The 21973-nt window shown below is 38.8% G+C and overlaps 1 protein-coding gene across 4 annotated transcripts in view; it reads right to left on the bottom strand.

Annotated features, from left to right (window-relative positions):
- The window catches only part of BMPR1B (bone morphogenetic protein receptor type 1B), a 254313-nt gene that overhangs the window by 191268 nt on the left and 41072 nt on the right, over positions 1–21973 (bottom strand). For all 4 annotated transcript variants that reach the window (XM_026102444.2, XM_026102445.2, XM_064510504.1 and 1 more), the window contains exon 2: positions 10209–10279. The gene's annotated coding sequence lies outside the window, so the exon portion shown is untranslated. The remainder of the gene's footprint in view (positions 1–10208; positions 10280–21973) is intronic.

The raw sequence follows: 21973 nt of genomic DNA, 5'->3' as shown, positions 1-21973 counted from the left end.
TTATGCCACTTCATAATAAACTGTGCTTTAACTTAAGCTAACCGACATCTGGAGCATTTGATGAGTGTTTGCAATTACATTTTCATTTCCTTTCATCCACTGCACACACAAGTGCTGTAAATCTCTATCATTTTAAATAAGGTTTTCAAGCATAATTTTTGGCACCCAAACAGGAGTATGCTTTTTTTTTTTTTTTTTAAGCTTTTAGACTCTGATCTGAAAGCCTTGAACAAATCCACTGCATGCCAATCTCAGATGACGTTTTAATTGTAGCTTTTAACTACACATAGACTAACAGAGGAAAGTTGAGTAGAAAGATCTTTTAATATGAAGTCAGATGGAGAGTCTTAACTAAAAATAATTTATTCTGCGGTACTGAGCTTCACATTAATGTGACAGCTCTAACTTTATATTACTGTCACAGCTCTAAATATTGTTGGAATTGGAAAGAAAAGCCTTTAAAATAAACTTAATGGATTTCAGAGTTTTTTTGAAACTTTATTTGCAGCTTATAGGCATTTAAAATCCACATATAATTTTTTAATTCATGATATTATGGAAACAACTTCCTCAATCTCTATATCTGCCAAGTCCTGTTGTTTACATTTTATTCTGTAAAAACCCCACAGTGTGTGTAAATAATATATATTTACCTAGAACTAGAAATTCACATAGGACTGACTACCTCGTAGTTGTGTTTTTTTGTTGTTTTTTTTGGGGTTTTTTTTTTTTTTTTTTTTTTTTTGCTTTTAGCCACCAACACATTTATTTTCTCTCACAGTCAATGCTGTGACCCTTTTAAAAAGATGTGTCCTAGGTGTCTCTATACACAAAGTCTTACAGACAACATTTACATTCGTGAAACTGCTTTCCAACCACAAAAGATGGATGTCCAAAAAAAGGAATCAAAATTCCCACACTTCACAGCTACATAAAATAAAAAAGGAAGTGAAAAAACTTATGACCCTGAGGCTCTCTCCACATGGTACCACATTTGGTAAGGTCCTTGCTTTTTCTGTGTAGGAGTAGTGTTTAGTGTAATTCTTCATATGCCTATAAACACTAGAAACATATGCTGACTAACAGTATTCATAGGCTTTACGTGTTTGTTGGTCTTTTCGTTACGTAATGTTTTATTTTGAGAAAATGTGTTTCACTGTAGCAACCTTGAGACTAAAAGCAGTTTCCTTTAGCTTTGACCAAATAAATGGTATTTTGTTATAGTGGCTTTGCAATATTCATTACACTTAATTTTTTTTCTTATTGTGAATGGTGACATTTGTAACAAACGTAACTAGCTAAAAAAAAAAAAAGGAATCACATATTTCATCTACTTTCCATGACAAAGGGCTATACAGACTTTATTGAACATTCACATTTATCTATGTTGATAGTCTCAAAATGTAAGCCCAACATCTAAGCTTAAAAACTGCAAGGCTTCTTAGAGACATAAAAATGAATTCAAAATTACACAAGAAAACACATGCTGCAGATACATATGCAAAATTAAATATAAAAATAAAATATTTAGCTTTAAAGTTCGTTGGAAACAAGTATATAAGAAGTAGACAACTTTCATAACTACTTCAAATAAACTACAGATTTGAAGATGAAGAATTTTGAGGATTTTGATGTTTGATTATCAAGAAAATTGTATGTTAGGCGGAAGCGGTGAGGCAATGCATCTACATCAAAAAAATTGCAGAAAAACTGCACCTCATATATACATATTGCTGCAAAAACTGAAAATACTGACACCCTGTGCAAAACCTGTGTTGCACAAAGTTCTCCAACTTTGGAGGCAATCCTGAAACCTGCACTCAGCAATTTAAAACACATCTCTTCTGATGGGAAAGGTAAATATGAAGACATACCTACTAACGCAGAGAGCAATGAGAGCAACAACTTGTGCTTTTGACCACAGAGAGAAAGCTTTGGAATTGCACTTTTAGACTATGCTGGAAACTTGACAACTAACATTACAATGTTGCAGAAAATCAGTACTAAATAAGTCCACGCATAAATCCAGCTTGAATACTCATAATCCATCCTTTTCTCAACCCCCTAAAAATCTTCTCATTAAAGACTTTCACTCAAGTTACAAACCCATTTTTTCCACCAAAACTATATAAATCTGGTACTTTTTACAAAACCAGTGACCATGTAATACTAAGAAAGCTAACTAGAACTCAGTAAAAAGTCCTAAATTTGTTTTAAAATACTCCATAAAGCCTAAAAAATCCTTAAATCAATACAAGTTCTCCACGCAGAAACACTGAAATGTAATTTCTAACTTAGAATCCAACTTCTAAGTTAGTCTTCACAAAATACTCATGACTAGCTCATACTAGAAATTTTAAGGAAATCGCCAGAAAGGTCTGACATCTAACACAACCACTTACTATAGTTTTTGTAATTCATGTTATTTAACTTCCCAAATTATACTATCCTGCTTTGAGCAGGGCTTGAAATTTTAAAGCATTTATGAAGTTTCAGTCCTAAATCACATTAACTTCAATTGCAAAACTGGTGCCCAATTCTAGCAGACCTTTTGAAAAGCCTAGCAATTAAGATTTACATATTAACTCCAGCAGCTTAGGCCTCAAATACAGCTAAATAGCCTGTTGCAGAACAGGACAATGCAGGACGCTTCAATCTAAAACACAATGTGTTGCCTCATTAAGGATTACTTATTTGACCCTAAAAATTTTCACAGAGAATGTAAAACCTCTGGCTGTTTCCTAGCTTAAAGTCTACTTAAAATCTTGTAATGCTTAAAGTTTTATATCTGTGCTATGGGAAATACATGCAAATATGGACAGTCATAAACTGAAGAACGTGCATATATAGCTGTACCAAATACACCACCCGAGTCTCCCTTTCTTCCTCAGAGTTGATCCTCGTCTCAAAAGCAGAAAACATAGTAAGGCTTCTAAAAAGGTAAATATAGGTTTATTTAACAAACACCTTAAAGAAGTGAAGTTGGCCAAAACTCGCCTTTGAAGGTTCATTACAGCCAAGATAAAGTTGTTTGTTAAGTCTTTCCCATGAAAAGAACTAAGTGCTAACTATCCAATAAAAGCATACCTCGGTCAGAAAGCACTATGTTTTTGAGAGCTATTTGACACCTTTAAATTGTAGGGTTACTGCTAGTAATATTTTTCAGAAAAACTAACATCATACCATGCACTGTATTAGAATCAAAAGTTGCAGGATATTTACTACTTGTCATGGTCAAGTATTTATTTCTTCTGAAGTTAGGCCAAAACAGCTCTAAGAAATTTGGTATACATCACGGCAGCTGTGAACTTGCTCATTAGAGGAAGTGTTGTGAACCCCACCATTGCTAAGCATCTTTTTACAGACTTATATACAGGTTTATATTGCAATCCTGATTTTAAAATACTCGCATATGGTGCCCTGTTTGCACATAACATACTTTCCTTCTGTCAGCTCCTCCTTGGGCTATTTCTAATGTTTTTGAGGTCAGAAAGAACATCAAGGAGATATCCTTCAGTAATAATCCTTCAAACCACGGGATTAAAAAAAAAAAAACCTCTCCCTCTCTATTCAGTCTCAGGATCAGTTTCTCCTCCATGAGCCAAACAACCACCACTATTTTAAAGGAACCTGATGTTCTTCATGCCTTAGGCCTGAATGCCGATTTGGTTATTGGTTAATATTTGGAACCAGTGTGGTTCCCAGAATTGAAACTAATGACTAACAACAACAAGAAAAACCCCAAAACATTGCTTAGTCTTACTTCTAAGGAGAGCCATAAAGCTACAGAGACACGGAAGACTCTGAATGACTTTTAAACAAATGCTACCACATTTTAAACACGTGTATTTTTGCAAAAGCTCTAAGCTCTTATTGCTCAAACCACTTGTGGTTTCTCAGCACTTCTTATTCGAATGATTGTGTCTTCATAAAATAAACATGTTTGAGACTGAATTGCTTGTGTGTCTGTTGGGAATAATTATAAAATTAGCTCGTTCTAATTTACACTTGTGGGTTTTAAAAATATAACCAAATACCATAGTGAGTCTCCTGGTGAAACCAAAGTCTGACATGTCAAACATAGTTTAGATCACGTACCTGGACTTTGATTTCCTCAGTCCAGCAGTGTGATCTCTACAGAAGGCTTAGTCCTTTGTTTTTGTCTCGCAATTCCGCAAATAACTATTCCCATTTGTTGCTCTCCAGAGACACTCTTATTCATTCAACACGCCAGTAGGTTGTAGAATAAGTTATACAAACAATTCAATTCCAGACACAAAGCCATGATTATCAAAACATGAGATCTTCAAGCGTAAAGGGCAAGTGGTAATTTCAGTAGTTTACAATACGCTGTTTGGCAGTAACGCACATAGGAGTTTTGGCTATTGAACAGATTGTCCCAAATATACGATGAGAGTAGGTGCTACTATTTATGGTTCCAAATACATTATGTAAGAATGTATATAAGGTCCAGCTAGCACTATTCAGTAGAGCAACACATGGTTTATTTTAACCGTGTCCTTCAGTCTCACTGATTTCAGTGAACCTAGACCTAAAATATGTTTTCCAGGAAGAGAAATGATCACAATGCTTCTATTGTACTATCTTGGCACAGCACATTAAATATTTGTGCATTAGGTAGTCATGACTGGAGATAATAACTTCCAGGGAATTGTAGCAATCAGCATATTTTCCCTGTGGTCTCTGCTATTTTTTTTTTAGGAAAGATCAGTTGACGCAGTCAGTACTTTAATACTAACAAGCCAGAATGCAGTAGAAGAAATTGTCTCAGTCAGCAACCATCATCTTACGCAGATCGAAGTCTTGGTCAGCTTCCTCCCCTCTTGCTCCAGACCTGCCACACGCCATCTTTTCAAGCCGGGGACTCGCAGTCCTACGGACCCAGGATATGTGTATTTCCTTAATAAAACAACACAGTGTTTTGCAGGACAGCACAGACCCACTCCCATGGGCAAGAACATCTTCTCTTAGGCGTCCTACAACTTGTTTTTTTATCCAAGGCCAGGGGAGACGCAGATAGTACTTTCTGTACCAAGATAAGGTGCTTTTAGTTGCTGTTCACATCCTGCTTCCGATCCCTCCAGGCCGCAAGGGTTGCATAATAACGCCCCTTGCCACTACAACGTGCTGTACCTTGGTTTTGATTCCTTCAATTTTCCATTCATAAATACCCAAATGAGCTTTTATTTTTAGACCCCATGGATAATGTTCACAAAGCTAATACTTTGGACAGCAACTTTTCCATGCATAGTCTGCAGCTTCAAACTTTACCTCCTAAGCATTTTAAATTCTCCTCCCTCCTTTTTATTTTCTGTGATTGTTGGTACCACTCTTCTTGCAATATAAACATATATCTGAACAGAATCTCACTCCTAAGCCGTCCCAAATCTCAGTCCTTCGCAGGCTGGTAATAAAACCATACTATCAATCCCTTCTCTCCCTTTCCCTCCTCTGCGAAAAAAGCACTTTAAATCCCAGATTCTGTTGTAGTTAGGTTGGTCCATTCCAGCCCGACTCTCCAAACCTGCAACTCACCTGTCAGCACGAGTCCTGTCCTCCTTCCCCGATTCCTATCCCCTCCTCCTCACTGGCTCAAATTAAACATTACTTGCCTCATATGAGTACTAGTGGTGAGAGGCTATTTGTGAGCGGACAGGAAGAGAAGACACTGGATTCAATTTTCCTGGGGCATCCCCTGCCTTCCAGGGGACCTTTCACGTCCCCAGTTTGAGAATCTCTACTAGTCTTTTTCATACATACATACACCTATATGTATATGTAGGGATGTGTGTGTATATATATATAAATGTATATATAGAATATGAATGTACGCAGTGCAGAGTGCAAACCACCCCAGCCTGCACTGCCACTGTTCTCCTCCTCCAGAGCATATTTTCCGGTGCATTCTCAGGAGTTACTTAACTCTCTTACCTGATATAAAAAGTCAGTAAACATGGTATTTAAAAGTCTGAACTACACATGGAGTATTTTACCAGCCTAGTTTTTCAGGTGCACTTGAGTTTACCTTTGGGGTATTATAAAGAATGAGTAACCTGTTCCATTTCCCTTCTGTAACACTCACTCCTCCCCCAGCCTCAATCTTCTATACTGACTTTTAGATACAGAAGAAAGTCAGTCCCAAAGCAAGAAAGAGAGGTGTATTTTAACCAAGGTATTCCTCACCACTTACATTTTACAATAGGCACATTACCAAGCTGAAGATGCACGTAATTGCTTACCAGTAATCTGGAAGTGGACTGTTTCTTCCAACATGATACAGGAAAGGTAACAAGACATTCCTCTGCAGGATTTTTTTATGCAAATCAGACGTGCTATTTGCCCTAAATTGTAACCAAGTCATACATTAATAAACTGAAAGCCTTGATAACAGTCACTGAAAGATTGTCCCCTGTGACAGAGCACCATGCGTTCCACTGACTTAGCAGCTCCGCTGCCAGTTAGATACTAGAAACGTAAACAGCGCTTGCAGTGTTTCAATTCTCCTCCTCAAATATGAGAGTCACAATTAATCTTTCGAGCAGCAGTAACTGTCTCTTTCAGAGGGCTAAATTTATATTTTGATAATTAGATTACAATCAATTAGGGGGAAAATCCAAAATAAACAAGTCAAGAAAACAGCTAGCTTCCTGGAAAGCTAGGCTCCCCCAATAAAACAAACATCTGAGCAGTATTAAAGACCTGTTCATATTTCAGGAAAATAACAACCCTATTTTCCTTGCTTCATTTGTGATATAATGCTTAATCCTGCATTTTGTTTCCAAAAATATCACAAAGGAGGTCAGGCTCCTCTGAGGCAAATATTATTACTGGGGATAGCATTTGCTTTCTGACACAGCTCCTTTCAATGAGAAGCATAAGCAGAACAAGCACATGTTCTGCTATAAAACAGACAAATATGAAGATTGTTGCTGCCCCAAGGACTTCTTGGGATTTAAAAGAAAGAGGGATCAGGGAAGAAAGAATTAAGATTCACATGGGGAGGAATGTTGATTTTGGACTAAAATTATGTCCTGATGGGAAAGAAAAAGGGAAAAAAAAAGAAGAAAAGTTATACCATTGGTCATAACTGGGGCAGGGGGATTTAGGAAAGATGAAGGATAGTTTCTGATCTTTCTTCTCTCTCAGTTTCCTGTCCCAGGAATGTGACTGAGTTAAACCAACCTATAAAATTATCTGGGACTACTCTGATGAGAACGCACGGCAGAACTTGAACCTTCTTGTATGCTCAGTTTTCAAAGCATCTGTCCTACAGTTACGCACACGTGACAGACTTGAACAAAAGCTTTCAATGTATAATACTGAAGCATATAATGTTGGAAATCAGGCAGAATTACATCAATACTTAAAGGCAGTGTTTTTGCAGAAGACTGAGGTACAAAGCAAGGGAGAGCTGAGCTTTTCTTCATGAAGCCTGCAGCCATTGGAAGCTTATTTAAGTTGAAGTAGTAGTCATGATATGGGGAAGTCTAGGGGACCACAAAAAATGAGGGCTCCCGAACTATAATGCACTTCTTTTCAGCGATACCACCAAGTGAGCCTGCCTGCATAGCTTAAGTCCCTTGCACAGCTACAGATGAGCACCTATTCAACACAGATAAAAAAACAAATCCGCCACCGAATATGTTTGGGACTTTCTGGCATAAGGTACCATTCTTCAACCCTGCTGCGTACCGATAAACTTTAAATATGAACTCCTAGCTGTTCCACAAAATAACGAAGAACAAGTGAAGTACTCAGCTCTGCACGACCACAGGGAACTACACACCTTAGAGATTTCAGATATACCACAGTTTCCAAATATGTAAAGAAAAGTGCAGAGAGTTGGCTCTAGCCTACTCGCTAGCCATATATCACTAGGCAAGGCTTAATGGATGCACAAGAAGCATGGAGCAATCTCTAAGGAGGAATAACTTTTGCTCAATGCACAGAAAATGCAAGAGCACATTGCTTCAGAGGACTGTGCTTTACAGAGGCAGGATAGAAATAAAATTATTTGGCTCTAACCAACAAGTTAACACAGTAGATACAGTCCTATTAGATAAAGAAAGATATCACTTTAAATGAGTTCTCCAGTGCAGGGAAAAAATACGTATGAGACAGACTCAATTAGATCCTAACCCAGTAAATCCTCATTTCCTTCAACATGGGTTTTACGAGAATGAGATTAGGCTCAGGCCATATTAATTTACCTGTAAATTATTATAATACATTTTCATGTATGTTAACATAGCAATTTTTCCACCCTGCATCTTTAGCAATCCAACACTGGAACACATTCCTTTACTAAGAGCACTTGAGATCTCCAATAGATCCACCACTTTAGCAGGAAAATTTCTCTCTTCTTTCATGATTGATTCAGAATTTAAGTGGCAATTTAGCATTTGAGACTATGGATGTTAAGTAAACAAAAACCACTGAAATGTGAATATTCTAATTGAAAGGCAAAAGCTTCACAAGCTGTGAGGAGGAAAGCAGGGAGGTTTAATCTCACAAACACCAGGATACATTTGAAGGATTTTACTGAAATCAGAGGATTATTTGCATTTATCAGGAGATAAGAGATCAAAGCTAAAGCCTAAATTCAGAAACCATTCAAATACTTTGAAAGAATATTTTTCTAACAAAAATATTTTAATCATATTCTTTGGTAAGAAAAAAGTCAATATAACTGTTAGTGTCTGTGCAACGATGCAACCATAAGAGTATAAAGATGATTAGAGCTCTTTCTCCTTCCTGGGGATAGTGAGCTATAGTACAGTAGGCATCTCTAAACTGATAAAACCGCATCTACACACAGTGGCATGATTATGCTGCTTTAAACTACTCCTATAAAACTCAACAATATTTGTATGGACAACCTCAAAATTTACAGCTACTTGGGCACAAACACAGCCAAATCTGAATTTTGGTGAGTTTTCAGGTTTTCCTGCAGTATTATGCTTCATAATTTTTTTCCTTCTTCCACCAACTACTCAACTTTCAAAAAGTACCATTAGGCTTTGCCATCCTTGATAAATTAAACATTAACATAAAAAAATGGAGCATTCACACTACCACACAGTTAAAGGCAATCCTGAACAAGTCACAAGTGGATCTGCAGGCACAGTCATACAGACAGTAGCAATTGTCTTGTATCCGTTAAAGAAATTACTGCCCTCAGTTTGGGATGACAGCCCATATCAGATGAGAAATGGTAAATGACAATGTATAAATTCCAGCCCTGTAGAATATAAATCAAAACAGATTTGCCTACGCTACCTGCATCGCAGTGCATGACGAGCACGCAGACGGGCAATCCGCGGAGCATGCGGTAGCTATTAACCAGACCAACCCAATTCTTGGCAATTATCACATCATACCTTCCCACAAATACTTTTCAAAATTTGCCAAAGGGAAATAAGGAAAGACAACAGTGTTATGGTAATTTCTGCACCAAAATTTGCAGTTAAGAGGTCAACACTCAGTTACAGACTATACCTTCAAGTGTTTCTCACAGATTATAATTTTAACTCACATTCTGTAATAGTTAGAAAAAGTCAGACCTTTTAGCACAATACGAAGCAAGAGACAACCGTGTCTCAGAGACAACTTCCAGAATACAATCACCTCCTCCGTCTCCTACTGCTGACAAGGAATAGAGAGATGGGCATTTACTGCTCATTTTTGATAGTAAATCTCCATTAAAACATGCCTCAAGACTCTTCTTTCTTTTATATCAAACTTCTATGTTCTCACGCAGCAATACGTAGCAGGAAAGACTGTAACAGGCATTTCTACACTTTTTTTGGATAGTGGCACACATAGAATTCTAGCTTTTTTTAAAAAAGCTCGCACTGAACATCTAAGCTTGATGGAGAGAGCTTGAGCAGGGCAATTCAAGGGAATACGGAAAACGTCACAAGCTCCAACAGCAGAACAAATTGCTATCCACTTTGTCATGTTGATCTACATGTACTTGCTTATCTTCACAGGTTTTACTGATACCTGTGGTAGAATTACACATTCCATTCTTAATACAAATTATGTTATCGCATATTTAACTTACTACAAAGCACAGAATTTTTTCTTTTTTTAAAACCAAAACAAACAAACCCTCCATTGACAAACTTGCTATGAGCTCATAATAATGAACAGTGTCTTATCTTTATCAATAGATGCTGTCTTACCTTTATCAAGAAAAGCTGAAATGTCCCTTTCTCCTATTCAGCTCCCGAGAACAAAAGAAACGAACTCCACCCTATGGACAAAGAACATTTTTTAAAAAGATTTGTGATATTCTGAAAGACGTTTTAATTCATTACAAAGTAAAATTGACCTTCCAATTCTGTTATGATATAGTCATGCAAAACTGTAACGAAATCCGGAAAAAAGCCCACTGACTGCATATAGCTAGTTATATATTTATTACATTATTTTCACATGTAGCACTGTGGATAAACACTCCTGTGAACTGCAGTGCACTGAAAATGGAATATTTAACAATGCTATATCATGGGGAAAATTACACTTTTATTTATTATGTCAGCTTCCAAGAGAAACTGGCAGCACTACAACTCATCATGCAATCTTTGAGGAGAGGCCCCCGAAGAATGGAATAGTATGATATACCTTATTAAAAATAATTCTGGACACCCTGATAATTTACATACCTTATAAGCTAAGGATCACCCTTCCTCCCAGTTGTAATGAACGCATAAACCCAAACCCTTCACTGGGAGTAGGATGGGACTTGTATGGCAACAGATGTTGCAAGTCTTAAAGAGGTCGGGTGAGATCAGCAGCCTCATAAGCAGCAAAGCGATCAAGAAAGATTCATTTTACGCAGGGATTCTGAAACGCAGCCATAAAAGCCTTACTAAAGTCCCCAGCAAGAGCAGTTTCAGTCAGCTGCAGAGAACTGTAGATGAGGCTGGAAAATTTGAGTCTAGAAGCAGAAGAGAAGAAGATAGAGCAACAGCTAGAGTAGGCCACCGATGAAGAAGACAGCTATTGGAAAAGGAATGCACTGCTACACGCTTGTATCGTAAGGAAAAGCAACTTCGCAAGTTGAAAGAAAGGCAAAAGAGCACAGAGGCAAGGAGAGGCAGCAGCAGCAGCGCTTTTGCTTCTCGTCATGCATATAACCCTTTAATGAACCACTGCATTATCACGCTAGAATGTGAAGCAGAAATCATTCATTTAGACAGCTTCTCTGAAGTCTTCACAATGTCACTGCTTATCTTATCTGAAGTAGTTTTTACACATATCAACACCAATTCAAGAGCTGCAGAATGGCTCGATTTCATTCCAGTCCCAAACAGTGGCCAAATATTTATCATTTCCTTCACAATACTGGAACAGCAAGAAGTTTTGCAAAGGCATAACAGAACTGACTTGCTGATAATGACCCAATTCAAACCGTGCCCTTGCTCCTATAGCAGCGCTGTTATTCTCCAGTTGTTATAAGCTGTTGTTTGACAGGAAAAATTAATGTTGTTTGTTATTGCAGAAAACACCTACGTAATGTTTCTGATTTCCAAGTGTCTGCCACTAATCGGAAGCTTACACAATTTTTAAAATGTGCAACCAATTTATAATGGCAGAGTTAACTCAGTGTATGTTATTTTTTTCCATTCTCTGGGGTAACTTAAAAGGAAGTCTCCATTCATTCTGTTCATACTGGTTATGTGAAAATTCATATATAGAAAACAAACTATTGAAATAAGCTCAGATTTTGGGGGTTTGTTTCTAATTAACAGAAACTACAGGCTGACGGTGAATACATCTTCTCAAAAATAGCTGTCACAGCAGCATCTTAGAGCCCTTCTGGATCTGTAATATGTATTTCAACTTGGATTAAAAGTAAAAAGAATTACTGACTTCATTTCCCTAGAATCACTAGGGGGATTTTGAAAGTTTTCTTTCTTCATTGCCGAACTTCTCAAAAAGGGCCTAGATATTGGGGATTCTCCCCTTTTACATGCCTCAAGTTGTGCACATAAAGTCATATCCTTTCTGAAATACTGTCTAGTTATGTTCCTACCTCCTAGGGGTCAGTCTGATGTTTGAACAAAGCTGCTCGTAGAAGAGGTTTGATTTAACGTTTCGGTCTAGCATTTTAATTTCCATCTGCTCCATGCCAATATTTCAAATGCAAATTATTTTCACAGTGCATGTTTAACACAGCAACTTAAAAATGGGCTTTCACAAATATCAAAAACTGTCTCAACTCAGTAAATATTCATCAAAAGCCTCTCGTGGCCTCTTGCAAACATTCTCGCGGTCACAAGAAATTCGGCTCCGACTGCAGCCACGTTCCTGCCTGAGCCAGCAATGGAGAGGACTCAGAAAATGCCAGTTCAATGCGTATGGATAGGGAAAAACAGAAGTTCCTGACCAGAAAAGGCAAAAGTCTTGGATAAAGATGCCACAGTTTTCTGGACTTCCCAATTTCTCATATCAAAGTGTTTCCGTAAGGAGTCATCCATATCTCAGTTTGACCACGGCCTCCTACACTGAGAAAAGGAGGGGAAGGATCTGGTGGGGAGGTGGCAGTTTATGTGAGCAGTTACGCTTCCATGGTCTTTTCCGGAGGAATTCCACTGGGACGGCCTGTAGTAAAGAAGGACAGCTCCTTCCCTTCGGCTTGTGCAGACAAAACGAGACAAACGTCCTTTCCTTTGCTTCCCTGTGCTTGGGAATGGGCAAAAAGGCGTGAGGGAAATTTTCATGTTACCTTCCGGCTTCCTAGAGCTGCTGGAATCCCCTTTCCTACTCCTTTTTGCTCAGCTCTACGCTACCAAGATCAGCAATTGGTCGCAAGTAGGTATATCATACAAGGGAGTACCTCCCATACATACAACGCTGTTGGGCAGAACAAAAAGTTTAAGGAGAGGACATGAAAAATGACGGATGGGACTCTGAAGACTAGAGCTGACACTGAGACCATCGGTCATGGGTACAAATATGCCCATCAGAAATAATGAACTTTCACTGCAGATGCAATATTTTGTAACTACACAAAGCTTTATTTATACTTCAAGTTATTTCAAAAAGTTGAGGCTTTTTTCAACAAAACACATATTAAAAGCCTTGGCAAAGTGTTTAGAAAGGAAAATGGTGACTGACCAATCCTTTTGATGGAGGGAACTGATGTCCATCAGAAGAATAAGAATCAGAACTGATTTTTAGAGTATGTCAAAATAATCACTTCCACTTACAAAGAGCCTTCGGGTATATTATTTCAATATTTCAGTTTTCGCTATTTCACAGAATTTGTCCACACTAAGCCAATGTTAAATACACAAATGGTGATATGTTCCCTATAGACAGGGCAGCTCTCTAATCCTTGACATCCTTAGCCACGACAGTGCATGTGGCAAGCAAGTGCTTTTATAGCTGCAAAAAAGCAAGTCTGTCTTCTTACTTAACTGAGACCACTTCCCACTCTTGTCCTTAATCCTTCTCACTTTTTGATCTACAGGAGGTGCCTAACAAAACCATTTTTCAGCAGGTAGGCATTTAACCATCGTTTACCCGCATGGATCAGGTGAAAAAGTAAAGATCCTTCCGTCATTTTATTCCCACAAAAGACAGAGAAGCCTAGAATGCATTAAATATATATATACACACACACAGAATGGTGCAGTACAACTTATACTGTGCTTTTGCAGACCAGTATAGCTGGGATTTGATTTCCATATATCTGACTATGTAACTGGTGCATAACCAATAGAGGAGCCAAAGAAGTCAATGCCTATAAAACGTGGAGTCGATTCAGTTAGCGTTCACTGTAAGTTGCATACACTCATAATCCTGCCCAAATTTATCATTCCTCCTAAACCCTGCAAGAACAGGAACAGAAACTTGAATTCAACACTGACTGATACAATCAGGAATTCCATGAGCAAACTGATACCACTGCAGTAAAAAGCCGGGAAACACTAAAGTAACAGTAAAAATGCCCTGTTTCCTAAGATAAGCAAGCTTTTGCCACAGTTAATATTTTTCAATGAAGCTAACTAATATTTCCATAGTTCTCTCAGGCCTTTCTTCACAACAGCTCTTGCAAAAGGATGCCATCGACGCAGAAAACCCGCAGCTCGCAGCAGCCCGCGAGAGAAAAGGCTCCTGAGCCAGTCGCAGGAAGCTGCCCTTTTCCCCTTTCTACCATTTATCAGCCTTGCAGGCAAATGCTAAGAAAGCAGCACAGATTGGAATCATTACAGAGCTGCTTTTGAGCTAATTAAACAAATTACTCAGAATCAATCGCATTTACAATCTATTGAGAAAATGAATAGACGCCATCAGACAGTTTCTAAGGGAGACAGATTACACAAAAGTGCTACAACATGAGGAAAACAAGATTTCACTCAATGCATCTTCCAGGAGGCAAAAAGATTCAGCCCTCAGTGAAAGACCTTACAAGGATTTTTTTTTTTTAAGCAAATACAAACATAGTACATACATATATAAATAAACATATAAATAGGCAATGTGATACAGAAACCCAGTTTGGGAGGGCATTTTGGGGGTTTTGTTTTTAATCAGCAGCTTTAGTTCTTTAATTGCTTAAAACTATGTGAGAAGGAAATCGATTAATACATTTGCAGTTGTCCGTACCTATACATTCTAGCAGGGAAAAATATAATTTTAGCGCAGAAGAAGCAGCTGAGCAGGCACATCATTCCAGTTAGAGAGACAAAAGAATTCCAGGTAAAACTGAGTCAGTTCCTCCACGTGCATTAGGCTGTTCTCATGGGAAGGACTAAGGGATTTCACAAGACAAAATCACTGTAGCAGACACCAGTTGTGCTATGACTGGTGTCATTTTAAGGTCTGAAGGTGGTATATCACTGAAATCAGCAGAAAGCTCTAAACAAACAAAAAACAAACAACAAAACCCCAGAAGATCTGGCAAAACAGCTGGGTTGAGAAGAATCTTTTGCTAAGGAGACCGGAGCCTTTGAAGGGACACGATTCGAGCAGGAAGGCAGCCATCCCTGATGGGGTGTGAACTCTTCTACCCAGTGCAGACAGCCAATACCACACAAAATCAATACAAAACAAATACAAACAATAGGGGAAACCACAGTATATTGGGGATGCCAACTAGCAGCAACCAAAGATATGGCTAAAGCTTTCCCATGGTTTTCCTAGATTCCCTAAGGCTGCTGGCACTTATCAGGTAGAAAAAAGGCCTGCTTTAGTATTAAAAAATAAAGCCAGTGCTGCTCTGTCATACACTTAAGGCTCATCTTGTTTCCATGCATTCCTGTAGGCCTTATTCTTCCCTTTTTCTGTAGCTAGAGTTGCAAATCAGTGCTGTTGGCGGGACTCTACAAGGTACAGGCACTAAAAATCACAGGTGATCCTCTAGGGAGTAAAGGCCTTTTCTGCCACAGTTTCTTCCCACACTCTCTCTTCTTTCTTACGTCCACACATAACATGCTTTTGCTGCTCCTGCCATCCAGGCATTCACACACTGAGCCTCCTTTGCTCACAAATGAACTGCATTTTCCCCTCATTAGGTTAGAAAGACAAGTACCTTTTTTACCCTCCAGGCCGAAACCCGATCCATCTGTTTTCGACAGAAATACACCAAAAATGAAATTTCAGACTGCCTTTTGGAATAATACATTCAAATATTTTCTTAGTATGAAAAGACTCAACTCCACCCTTCCAGTCTGACAAGTCTCTCTAGAGCAGAAAGAGCAGCATTACATTCCCAGGGTTACAAAGAGCACAGGGAAACTGGACTTGCTGCGAGTGTCCCTGCAGAAGGGCCACAAATCACCGGAGGCTTCCTCTGCTTCCCCTGGGCAGCTTGCAAGTTCAGTTAAATCACGACTAAATGAGACTAGAAAACACAAAGAGCTGGTGGCCTGTGCTCCAAACAGCCACGCGGGACAGCTTGGCAAGGGGATGGATCCCTCTCAGGAGCTGGCCGAGCTGTTGCTGCTCCACCTTGGTGCTGCAGAGCTCAAGGATCTCAGCACCCAAACTGGCACGAGAGCAGAAACGAGTCCAGGTTGGTAACTGCTGCATTCTTCCATTATCTTCCACCATTTTCCACTCTGGTCTCAAAACTGGAGAAGCTCAGGGAGCAAAGTTTAACTTCGAATTCAGGAGAATGGGTCAGACTTATAAATGAGATACGACACAATCATGAACGCGAGATGACAAGGGTTCTCATTGCTTGGCACTGTAATTTGTTTTTAAAACAAATTGTAAATGATATAACATGTACATTGCAAAAGTCTTTGATATTTAAAAGGTTAATAAGCAGCTTCAATGTATTACTAATGATCAGCCCAGCTTGAAAAGCTTTCTATGCCTCCCTACACAAGTAACAGCCAGTACCATCAACAGAAATGTGGTGCCGCTGTACTCAATCCCACGCACTTCCTAGCATAAAGAAGCCAAACATAACTGCTTACAACAAAGTCAACTTTCAAAAATTTTCTACAGAATTCTTCAGGGACAAACAAAATGACACAGGATAAATATCACTTACATTTACACGGCTCTATTTAATCAGTTACCAATACTAGAATACTGTACTTTAGCCAGTGATGAAATTAATACTTGAGAAGTTCTAGCGTTGGTTTGAGGGGGAAGTTATTTTTTGTTTAAACTCAGAAGTAGAGGAGAAAAGGTACTGCAAAAATCATGTGTGTTGACATTAAGAGTCATCTATTTATACCTTTTGAGTAACTACCAAGGTATGTCTGAGGCAGGTAAGTTCAAGGGAAGAGTCAGAAAATACGTTTCGAAGGACTAAGATTAAGGATTTAGCTGCAGCCTCCAGATATGCTTAACAAGTGGAAATTCATTTCCAGTCTCAAGCGCAGACTGAGCCCAAAAGACCTATTCCGTTCTCTACCCAAAAAGTAGCTGGCACTACCGGTAGAAGTGCTGGGCCTACGTAACTATATTTTCCACACGGAATTTATGGAGACTTATTAGAGATGCTGAAAAGAGCATGAGGTTATGGACTCAGAAAGAGAGCATTACAAGCTCCATGAAAATGACTTCAGTATCTGTCTTGAGACATCAGGGAAGAGAGGATAACCACAGGATGCTGGTGCCAAAAGCATGCATGTACGTATGAGGAACGGGACAGAATGCGACAAAGTAGCTGCTAGCTGAAGATTGCCTGATAGTGGACTAACAAAGCTAAAGTTACATATAAACATACGAAAATCAGGTTTTACGAAGTACCTGCTAAGAGGCAGCAGGAAGGCAGTACAGCGGCTTCGCCTCCCTGCCGCCGGTGCTCACGTAGGAGCCTACAGGTACTGCGGCTGCTGAACGCACACGCCCGGCTGCTGACGTGCCACACACAGGCACCGGGGGCCAAAACTTCCCCACCGCCCGCAGGTGCCAGGCAGCGCACAACGGGATCCCCAGGAACAGCAGCTCAGTGAGGAACCCACGTCCTACCCCCTTCTTCTTTCAAATGAACATCCACCTGAAATGCAGAGGTGGTCTCTTAGTACGCTCACCTTCGCTTAATCTGTAACTCGCTGTTGATACAGTAAGCCACAATCACGGAATGCCCTACTGAAATAAAAAACACATATTTATGCAACAAAGCAAGCTTTGGAGTCATTTCCGTGTGTGCCTCTGCACGTTCAAAACCCTGTGCCATTAAAACACTACCATCATGCCAACAGTGAAATATATTAAAATACATCTGCCCTAACTACCTATGTGATAGCACCAACATGAAATAAATAGCTATAATGGGAAAAAGTCAAAAAATAAAAAGGTAAGCAAACAACTTCAACTTTTGTTCTTCTTTTCTAATAGTTCTAAAAATATAAGTAGATGGGAAAAAACAGGGAAGATGGTATTGCAGGTCCTTTGACGCAGTGAAAAAACAAGGAAATTAAAGCATTCAGCATAAAGTGAGAGTCATCTCTAAATCCCTCCTTCCTTATTTAAAGCAACTTGATGTGCTATTACCATTTTAAGCAAGGAATATCTTTTTTTTTTCCTCTCCTTTTTAGACTTAATGCACAAGTCCTTGGCATTTTGCATTAGGACGACCAATTCACCTCATCCTGGAGACAAAACTTGTTCTATTGGGGGGGTGGGGTGGGGTGGGAATAAAGATCTTAGGATAAACTCAGTTTGCCACATAAACTGCATGAGAAATGACAGCTCATATGAGCAGACCCCCATCATCTTGGAGGGGGTGGAGAAAAGAGGCAGCTTGCAATATGGCATGTAACACTGTTTGGAAGTAGATGGCCAGAAACAAAAGCTTGTGCAAGTGAGAAGTGGTGACATGAAAAATACGGTTTGCTTGATGAAATCAGACTACAATAACAAGGAAAATTAGTAATCCATTAGGGTACAAAGTAATTTGTGAACCAAATGGTACAAACCGGGGGGGGAAAAACGCACCTCACCACAATGCAGAGCAAGTTACTAATTCACTGCAGTAGAAGGTAGTTTGTGAATTGAATCTGAGCATGCTTCCTTTGGCTGTTTACTTTCAAGTTGAATATTCTTGAACTGGAAGGGCTGCATACTAAACAACAACCACTGCAAGTCACGGTTAGTGCGCGTACATAAAAATCTCTCTCTATACAGGAAAATATATGAATAGAAATTGTCTGAAGATTGGGAATGATTAGAAGCATGATCCCATGGAAATACCACATAGGCATGAAGAACGTATAACATTACCCTTGAATAATTAAGGGTCAACAGGTCAGTAGATGCACACAGACCTTTCCTCAAAACAAGGTTACCAAGATGACCTATTCAAAGCTTCCTGCCTCCTGATGTATTTTGTTGCCCATCTCTGCTCCAGGTTTTCCACGTAGTTGGAATTCCACAGCTGCTCCCCAGCTCTCCTGAAGAGCTGCTCTTTCCAGATGAACTCCCCAGAACAGAACTCCGTTTCTTAGAAAGCAGGGGGATATTTCCCAGAAATTCATGATTCCCAGGAGCACAGCCATCAGCTAATGCATTATTATTTTATAATCTTACAAAATCTGGTAGAAGTTTAAAAATATTTGCAAAGGGCACTGAAGTTCCAGTAATATTGGAAAGTGCCTGACCAACATTTGCTAACCATACATAAAAGGATTTGGTTGCCCCTTCTTGTTGTTTCCTTTTAAACTCTACCTTCTGAATAAAGGCTATGCTAACGTAAGACTTTTGAAGTTTTTTCTGCTATTTTAAACACAGTATTCTAATGGCCTTTAATAAAGGCACAGAACAGTCAACAGTCCAATACCACAGTCTCTCCTTTTTCTTAGTATTTTATTGTATTTGGTCATGTTAATGATTTGCTAGGTTTATTTCCCTTCAACTCCAGTCCACAGGTTTCTCAAAGTTCTTTAAAAATGACTTAACTAACAAAAGACATTATGACACAAAGATGAAAGCAAAGATAATTTAGTATATAATTTCCCAATTGAAGTGTCACACCTCAACACACACAGCTGTGCCCATAAAATCACATCATCCTGTCACAGTATTACAACCATGCATCTACACGTACCTTTTGGCAAAATAATTCACATTTATCACAGGCTCCCTGTTTTTGTTCAGATTCCATGTTTAGCGATCCTTTTACAGGATTTATACTTACATCTGTGGGGAAACGCCGTGATTCCCACTTTCTATCCGCATTCTACACAAGTGGCAAAACAGATTTCTTTCTTAAAACAAATTTGGCATCATTAACATTAGAATAATTATCATAAAGAAATAAAATGCATTCCCTCTGTACACAGTCATCTCTCTCATAAACACTAAGTGGACTAACTGGGCATGTTTATCAGGAAAGAAATGAGAAATCCTGTAACTCAGATGATGCAGAAATGTAGGAAATTAAAGATTTTCCCTATATACATTAGTATACTACTTAAAGGGGAAGTCAAAGAGAGGTAAGCATGAATTAAACCAGAAGAAAGGAAATCTTGATTTAATAATTGATTTTTAATCTCCTTTGCATTTATACTTCACTGACCATAAAAAAAAGAAAAAAGAAAAAAAAGAAAAATCTCATTTCATGACTGCTATAACCACTGAAACAAACATTAACTCAAAACCAAATTAAAACAGGGTTTTATAGTTCTTTTTACTTCTTTTATAGTTAAATGAACCGTGGTGAGCTACCGCGCCTCGGTAACGCCACGGCAGGCTCCTTTCCGTCTCACCGCGATGAAGGCTGCCAAGGCTGCAGCTGGTACCTGCCACAGCAGAAGGGCTGCACGTCTCGCCCAAAGCAAGCACTAAAAGTTTTACCAAAAAAAAAAAAAACACCTACACACCTAGAATGATTAACAATTGTGAGTCTTTAAGACCAAAACTTCTATTGAGTCTACACTGCTCTTCATGCTTCCAGACTTTTTACATTTATTTTTACATTTCAATCAATTTTGGCAATGCAAACAGACTAGTGATTTTTATTATTTTCCCCCAGTTCCACCGTAGCTGTCGGCACCATTGCAGACATTTAAAATCACATTTGATTTTTAACGCCTGCAAAATATGTTTGGTGCCTGGACTGCCAGAGTATCTACAGAGATTTTTTTTTTGTTTTCCTCAAAGGTGATGGAATCAATTCTGTTACTGTTATTTTCAGCAAAATGAATAGAAGCTCTAAGACCACTGTTTCGCTTTAACCAGAGCCAGCCTTTCAATTCAAGTACCTGCCAGTGCTCTTTCTAAAATGCCTTTGGTTTTTTTTTCCTCCTTAAACAGTTCACATAACATAACAAGTAATAAACATAAGGCAAAAATTAGCAAGTAAAAGATGAGAAAAAACCCACATGCCATTACAGCCTGTTTCTAGGTACACATACAATACAAGTTAACCATAAGGTAACAGTAGCTTAACTAATTCTATTAATCTCTATGAATAAGCATTTCATTTGGCCATTTTCACATCCTGTAATTATTCCAGAGGAAACGCAGGTTAAGGGTTCAGCTAGCACTTAAAATGCCTCCTAAAGCATAATTATATCTACAAGACTTAGCCTGCGGCTGAAATTGGGAAACCTACAATACAAAGCATTATTTTTTCTTAAATACACTGTGGAGTCCAATTATTTCAAAGGTTTTTTTGGGGTTTTTTTTGTTTTTTGTTTTTTTTTTAACTTACTAATATTCAGTTCTGTACAAGTACCTCGAATAGAAAGGCTACCTGCAGCCCACAAAATCTGGGCATGAAGCAGTCTTGTTTATCTATGATAAATGGTCAAAACAGCATTATGAACTCCCTCAAGTTCATTAAAAGAAAGCATCAGAAAACCATAGTTACAGTTGCTGATTGCTCCACGCACAATTTCAGTGTTCAAAATTATATAGCAGAAATTATGAATAAGTGAACGGATAGGAGAGACCCCAAGTTTCTCTCAGGTTTTAAGTTCTGATTTCCACTGAGCTGTAGGGATGAGGTTACAATTTCTTTCCACCACCCCCGCCCCCCCCCCCCCCCCAAAAAAAATCCCATACAAGTTCCAACTTTTCACTAAGGTTTAATTTAGCAAAAAATAAAATGCAAGTTCTAGGGACCACAAAGGGCTCCATTTACATATACAGCCACAGGACATCACCTCCTCAACATCAGTGCTCAAGATACTGGACCTCTGCAACAGCACAGGCCTCAAGAGTTGCCCTCTCTGCTTATTGAATGTAAAATATGATTTTGCGCACACACACAAAATTCCTATTCTTTGGGGTTTGTGTGGCTTGTTCTTGGAGCAGGATTTCATTTTCAAAGATGGGATGAGTACTTGTTGAGCTAAATTACACCCTTAAGGAGAAAAAATGCAATTCTGTAAGGTGGAATTGCCCGACATACAGTGGAAAAAGGCTGAAAGGTGGCAAGCATTCAAAATGGGCTCAATTCCAGTAAAGTGGATAATATACTGTAAGAGACTCCTGCAATTCCTATCTATAGAGTCCTCTCCTCTTATCAAAT

The sequence above is a fragment of the Dromaius novaehollandiae genome, chromosome 4 (genome assembly GCF_036370855.1).
Source record: "Dromaius novaehollandiae isolate bDroNov1 chromosome 4, bDroNov1.hap1, whole genome shotgun sequence".
Classification (NCBI taxonomy): Eukaryota; Metazoa; Chordata; class Aves; order Casuariiformes; family Dromaiidae; genus Dromaius; species Dromaius novaehollandiae.
The sequence above is the reverse complement of the archived record's forward strand: the minus strand, read 5'-3'. Positions and strand labels throughout refer to the sequence as shown.